General features: G+C 47.9%; 1 long non-coding RNA gene across 1 annotated transcript; it reads left to right on the top strand.

Annotated features, from left to right (window-relative positions):
- The first annotated feature begins 10 nt into the window (after window positions 1-10).
- On the top strand, window positions 11-4305 carry LOC115948315. The gene is made up of 3 exons (XR_004082146.1): window positions 11-2115; window positions 3060-3324; window positions 3983-4305. It is a non-coding gene; the product is annotated as an uncharacterized LOC115948315 (long non-coding RNA).
- The last annotated feature ends 2993 nt before the right edge of the window (window positions 4306-7298 follow it).

The following is a 7298-nucleotide window of genomic DNA, read 5'->3' as shown; positions in this document are numbered from 1 at the left end:
GAGAGGATGCAACATTCCTCCAGTCCCACCAGAAGCTCTGCTTTGATTAAATAAATATTTCTCTAGCCTAACGGTAACGTTTTTCACTTTCTGCTCGGGTCCTTGTCCGATTATTATTTAAAATTTTTATTTCCAGGAGCTTGTCCCTCCCCATTCCAGCCCTAGTGAGAAATGTAGATGATCGCTGGGAACGTGGGATTTGAATTTTAGGAGGAGGTGAACCAGTAAAGAACCTCTATCCAGGCTTCAGGAATATGTTTTTTTTCATGTTTCTGTAAGAGGCTATTTTTATTATTAGCAGAAATGCATCTAAATTAAATAATGTCTTGAAAATCTAAAGAAGCTTTTTTTTTTTTGCTTTTTTGCCTTTTTTAAACCTTTTTTTTTCTTTTTTTTATTTTCATAATAACTCAAATAATTATCTTCACGGTTTGTTTCATAGCTCTGAATGAGGAATGCAGTTGCGGTCAGTTTTTCCATTTGGGAGAACCTTAATATAGATGTATTTTATACTGCAAGGTAATAAACTGCATGTTTGTTAGTACCTATTATAATGAAATGTCTTGAGCTTTCCCTGTTTCTTAACGTGGGGGTTGACATTTGGAATTTTGACAAGTCCCTTTAAGTGGGATGGGGGTGAAGGAAGAGGACGGGTGATCAGGAATTTGACTGTACTGTTGATGCATTGCTGGAGGTGTCTGGCGGTTGGGAGAAAGTCGCAGGTTTTGAGACTCAGGGTTTGGTAGGTGCCTCGGTTCTGGGGATGTTGTACCTGCAGCCCTGGTGTGCCCAGTGACCCAGGCATGCTGTGTGTGAGTCCTGGTGCTCGGATTGACTCCAGAGGGGGACCAGTTTGTGTTTAAAAGCTGCCCTTAAAAATCTGTCACTCCCTGCTTGATACATGTCTGCTTTTATGGAAGAATAATTGTTAATGTACTCATCTTTAAAAAAAAAAAAACAAACAAAACCCCCACCAAAACAAAAACAACCCCCCCCCCCCCAAAAACCCTAAAAAGAAAGCACAACCCCAAGCAAAAAAAGGAAAAAAAAAACCAAACAAAAACCAACCAAGCCCCAAAGCATGGAGCTCTGTGGGAATCAGAATTTTTTTGGGCTGTTTGGTACGCTGCCTGGGAAGGTGCATGTAATTTGTAGCTGTTCTTGCTGAACGTGAACCAAACGTGGGTTGAGGAAGAAGTTGAGGTGAGAGTAAAGTAACCCTTGTCTTTAGCACTTGGGATAACTTAGAAAAGTGCCTCTTTTCCCCTGAGGCTGTGGATCTGGTGGCCCAGGCTGCGGGTGCTGCCTGTGGCCACACTTTTTGCAGAGCAAAGCAAAAGGAAATGTGTGGGGAAGTTGGGGAGCAAACGAGTGCCTGTGGATGCTCCAAAAATAGGCACCTCCACAGGGACGTGTGCGAGCGCGGGCTGGAGCCATGGATGTTGTCTCTGCGCTCGCATCGTGAATTCGAGCTGTGTGCCGCTGTCCTCTAATTTCCCATGACAACATATGGATCCTATAAAGGCAAACATGCCGAAGTGCATCTGTCTGGGTAGTTAACACAAACCAAACATCCCCCGCTCGAGATCCCGCGGCTGCTCCGGCCGCGCTGCGCGGAGCCCTCCTGCCACAGCCCTCGGTGCTCCCTCCGTCTTTCTCCTCCGCCGCGCCCGGGACCAGCCCGAGCGCCCCGGCAGGAGGAGGGCAGCAGGCGCCGGGGCAGAGGAGCGGAGGGGTTAAGCGGGGAGAGGGGCGTGCGCCCTGCGGCCCCCCACCCTCCTGGGAGCTGGTCCAGCCCGAGCAGGCTCTGCCCTGGGGTCAAGTCCTAGGACATCTTTCCCTCCCCTCCTGGCAAGGCAGGAGCTCAGGCTGGGAAGGGAAACAGCAGATGAGCAGAGGGCAGAGGTTTGCCCCTCGTCCTGGACGCAGACGTCTGGAGGCTGGGGAAACAGAGAGTTCCCAGTTTTCCAGGTTGCAAAAAGAGGTGATGAGGGGAGGCTGTGTGTGAAAAGAAGGGAAGGAACAAGTGACGGCTGAGGACCAGCGGATAAACCACTACGCAAACACCGAAACACAGCCAAGGAATTAAGGGATAATTCGTACAGAAATCGTTAGGTATGATTACATGTATGTGCACGTGTGTCTCCTCTAAAAAATTTACTTTCCGTAAGATTTCTTTGTTCTAGACAAAAAGACAATCTGGTTGCTAAAATATAAAAAGGGGCTTCCCTTACTTTAATTAGAAATTTTGATACAGCCTCATCTGCAATTGTGTGGGTGCCTCTTCTTTCTATATGTGTATCTCTGCATACGCATAGATGGGATTTTGGGTTCAAATAGCTTTTAACGTGCTTAGCAGAAAGAAGCTTTTAGTATCAGATCTGCAGGGAAAATAAGACTGATTTTTCCCATAGGAAACTTGCTAAAGACACAGCTGAATTATTAGATTAACCCGTTTTTTTGTCTCATGGCATATCTGATGTATTTGCGCAAAGATTTGTATCATTTCATTTCTATGTTATTTTGAACAGACGGAATGAATAGCGGCGCTTTCAAGGGAAGTTATTATTTGCAGAAATGTATACAAATTGAGAGGAACAACTTTGAAGCAAAATGTTTTTCCAAGGCAGTGAATATGGCTTTTTGGACAGGACTCTCGGCAAGAACAGTTGTTATCTTTAACATGTAAAATGGGGGTGAGCAGCTCTGGTTCCCTGGATTCTGCAGCGAGATCAGGTCTTCCCTGGAGACGTGACCTGGCCGCCAGGGGCTCAGGAGGCAGGGGTGGGCCAGATTTGCATAGGTCTGTGGTGAAAGCACGGGACTCAGCTGAATTTTTAGGGATCCACGAGTATATCCTACTGCTCACCACCCAGCACGGGGGGACTGGGCCAAGGCTCCGCAGTGCCGGAGGCTGACGGGGCACAAGGGGCTGATGTATGGGGAGAGCTAAAAAAAAGTTCCAGGCTATCTTTTAAAATTCAGGCTTTAAAAATTATTGTTGGGAGGGGGGAGATTCAGCTTAGAAAAAGTCTCCATAATATCATCCACTTCCATAGCTGTGTGCTTCTTGGAAATGTGTCTGAAGAATCAGAACAAAGCATGGAAGGCCAGAGTCCTTGAAGGAGCTCCAAATGATAAAGTCTGCCATTCATTTTAAACACTGCGTGCATTGTGGAAACACAGGTCAATTTGAAGGCATTTGTCAGATTTCCAGTTCCCTCTGCTCCTTTGCAATGGAAATTTGCAATCAAATCCCTGTGCTGGAGTTAGGATGTCTGCCTTGATCAGTTTGTATGACTCTATGCCCAAAGCACTGGCCAGGTAAGCTACCTTTTCCTCTGGAAAGTTTGTTTGGGAGGAGTTGAGCAGGAGAAGGGGGGAAGGTTGAGGGGAATTGAGCTGGAGCAGATGTGTTTGTTCTGGGTTTGGAAGGGGAAAGGGCAGGCAGTCGGCAGCGATGGATTGCACAGGGCTTGCTGAGCCGCAGAGGCGAGCCGATACCATTTAGAGACGCCCAGCAAGAAGCATGGAAAGGGATATTCCAGCAGCAGCACAGTCATTGTTGGGATGCAAAAATGCAGCACGGCTGGAGAGCCACACTGCTGAGCAATTTCAGCCAGATAGCAGGGATTTCTTCTGGAGTCATGTTTGCCTCAGTTACCGGGGGGGCTGCTGCCCTTATTCCTGAGACATGGGGTGCTGGAGGGGAGAGACTATTCCTCTAGAAGAAATGCTGTAGGATTTGGGGAGGTTTGGGCTGAGGGGGATGTTCAAAGGAACATTTATTCTTTTGTCTCCAATCTATTTCTGGGGCTTTACCTGATTATTAAACGACATCGTGCTCTAGGCAGTGGGAGTGACAGGACCTCTGTGGGCTATTCCAGCTGTCCCCAAACCTGGCAAGGCTGCTGCAGGCAGGCTGAGTAAACACCCCTCAGTCAGACAGCAGGTTTGTAACATGCATTTGCTTGTTTTGCAGGCCGTAACACGAGTGGATGTGTTTGCCATGGAAATAAACACTTGGAATACATCTATATGTTTCTTGGCTTTTTGAGAGAAATGAAGAAAAAAGTCTTGGCATTTAATTAGGAGTCACTAACCTGATAAATATTGAACATCATTTCTTTGTGAGCGGCTCCATGTGCTCAGAGTACTCTATGGATGTATTCCACAATTGCACTTATTTAATGCCTGTATCACCTCGTGCCTATTGTATTTATGTTGTCATTCAATGTCAGATTTTAATTAAACAATTAAATCACTGTCACAGTAATTTCCCTAGAAAACTATTTTAAATGAAAAATCCCACAATAAATGTTTGGGAACCATCTTAAAGGGATAAAAGAGGAAAATAAGTTACAGAATAAAATTACAGTTCCCCCAGAATTAGGGAAAAAAACCCATGTTTTCAGCATTGAGAAGAATTCTGGACTACAGGGTGGTTTCCCCAGAATTCAGAGTCTGTCAGCAGGGAGACCAAGACACCTTGGCTCATCTGGGGGCTGGTCAGGGTCTGTCAGGTGCAGTGGCTGCACGGGGACCCCAGCCCAGGGCTGGCAGTTCCTGGGCTCACCCCCCCTCTGGGGCCAGGAGCAGTGACAGCAATGCAACCCTCTCATCTCTGTGCCAGCCAGGTACCCAGTGCTCCTTGGAAAATAGTCCATCAGCCTCCTTTCCCTCCGACTTATTTCAGAATTAAGCTGGAGATTTGCAGGAAAGTCTGCATTGAATTATTCACCAAGTTAAGCACCAGCACCAGCTGCACTTACTATATAGTAACCACGTCCTCCACCCCTGCGTCGTAAGCAGTGAGAAATCGGATCTGACATAGCATCTTTGCTGCACTTAATCAAACAGTTCATCGTTATCTCTTTGTAAATATCTGCTCTTATTCCTCTAAAACCTGTACTTCTTTGCACAGAAAAATCACAAACACGAGATGCAAAATTCATCAGACAAGATATCTGCAGGAATCACGCTCCCAGCCGCACGCCACGATATTACCTGTATTTAACATAAGCACATCTGACATTTGCGGCACGCGAGCGGCGCATATTGAAATTGGGGCCCGGGCTGTGACTGCAGCGCTGCGTCCCCCGCAGCCATCGCCGGCCACCCCGGCCAACAATGCTTTCATTTGTGCCCCAGGAGGGCCCTGCCGAGCCAGCGGGGGCTGGGGGCCTCGCTGTGCCCCCCTCCCCAGCGCCCAGCCTCAGGGGATCCCTCCCAGCCCAGCACCCATCCTGCCACGGGAATCCTGGACAGTGTTTCTTTTAGGTCCACGCTGCGCTTTTATTGGAATGCAGCTTTGCAGATTGGGTTATGGCTGGGCTGCGTGTGGTTTCTGTCAGCCCTGAAGTGTTTTACAGCTGGAGATGATTTTGGGGGGGGTGGGGTGGGGACACATGCAGCCTGTCCACAGTCAGGTCTGATGTTCATCTGCCGCTGTCTCTCTAATTTTTTTCTCCGTGTCTCCATCAAAAAAAGGTGAGGTTGGCAGTGGAGGGGGTGATGATGACAGTGGCAACACCACGTCCATCCCTTTCCGCTCCTCGTTTGAGTTTGGCTCTCCCAAAAGCAAGCAGATCCCCAGATTTTCCAGCAGATCCCTTTTCCTCCTGTGGCCACCACAAACCCAGGTACCTGGTGTGCTGTGCCCGGGCTGGGCAGCCCAAGGCCTGGGCACAGGCTGGCTGCAGGCAGTGCCCTGGGGGACTCCTGCCCCAGCCAGCCCCACTTGTGAGCTCAAGGCACAGAACCTTTAACCTAAATTCTACCAGCAAACCCCAAAGCACTCACTCCATCCGTCCAGAGCTGTGGCAGTCTCCCCAGCCCCCTTGGCCAGGCAGGCCCTTGTCTGGACCCATCCAGGGCCACCCACACGGTGCCCAGAGCCTCTGCCACCCGAAGGGCCTTGGCAGAGCATATGCAACCAGAAACACGTTTTTTATACACAGCAAAGGGGAAAATGGATGAGGTTGCACAGAACCCTCCTCCAAGCAGGAGAGGCTGTGCCGGAGGAAAGTATTGCTCATAATGACACTTAAGCCCAGACACTTGAATGCTAAAGGTTAAACTTACATTCTTCAAGAAAGGGCTCCTTGCCACCTTGAACTGTGCTGTGTGTTCACTACTGCCTCCTCCTCCTCTTCATCCACTGTCAATCCACTTTTGGTATGTTTTGCAATAACTGAGGTTTTGGGGTGGATTTGTTTCCTCCCCTAATGTCTGTTCTCTGTACCAATTCTCGGCCCTATGTCTGTCACAGGGTTAAAAAAAAAATTAGAAGTCAGTTTAATGCTTGTACAAAAGTGTTTTTTTCTTAGCTGCAAACTACTGTAGCTTCAATCCATCAAAGACCAGCCTCAGCATATGTTCTGTCCTCCAGTGACACACAGTTCATAGAACACCATCCTCCATCTCCTGTCCTCAGCTGAATAACCAGAATGTACGTTCTGACAATCAGGCTAAAATTGGAATTAAAATACACATTGAAAGACTGATACACAGTAACAATAGGGTGGCAAAATCATTCTGGGGACAATCCCCACTAGGGCCAGAGACGAAACTGATGGCAATGCTTCCAAATGCTCAAGCCAAGGAAGAAGAAACAGGAAAATGCCCACCCAGGAGTCACACTTTAAAATGAATTTCAGCATAGTATGAAGAAACAGACATGCAGTTTGGATGCTACATTTAGACCTTACTGATCAAAGAGCACCTTCTCCATATACTTTCATGCTTCTCCCCAGAGATATTTCCCATAAAAAAAGAATGGAAATAATATTACATTGTGCATGCCTTCTAAAGCAGCCTCTTTACACAGCCTCATGCAGGCTTTTCGTAGAGAATCAGTCAGGTGAAAGCACAGAACACGGATCCCTACATCTTAGCAGCAGCAGCAGGTAGAGGAGACCCAGACAGAAGGCTGGATCAAAGGCTCTGAGGAGGAGCATGGAAAAGAGCCAGAGTGAGCTTCAGAAGTCAAATGCAATTTTTATTTGGGTTCAGAGATGATAAAAGGCCAGTGATGTTCATTTTCCTACTTCCTGCAGCAAGGGAACGGGGGGCTGCAGGGCTCCGCAGCTCGCTGCAGTGTATTTCTTGGCACAGCCCTAATTGTATCTCCTGGTCCCAGTGGAAGTTCACGCTTTTTAATATCTCTTATTGCTTCTGCAATTGCTGCCACCAGTCAGCAATCACAAACAGGAAGCCGTGAGTCAGCAGAGCCATAACCCGTGGGCTGCCAGCGGCCGGAGGAGAGGGACACTCCTGGAAAACACGGCGAGGGCCGA

This window comes from Geospiza fortis, unplaced genomic scaffold (genome assembly GCF_000277835.1).
Source record: "Geospiza fortis unplaced genomic scaffold, GeoFor_1.0 scaffold102, whole genome shotgun sequence".
NCBI classification, from domain to species: Eukaryota; Metazoa; Chordata; class Aves; order Passeriformes; family Thraupidae; genus Geospiza; species Geospiza fortis.
This window is presented reverse-complemented; position numbering and strand designations above follow the sequence as displayed.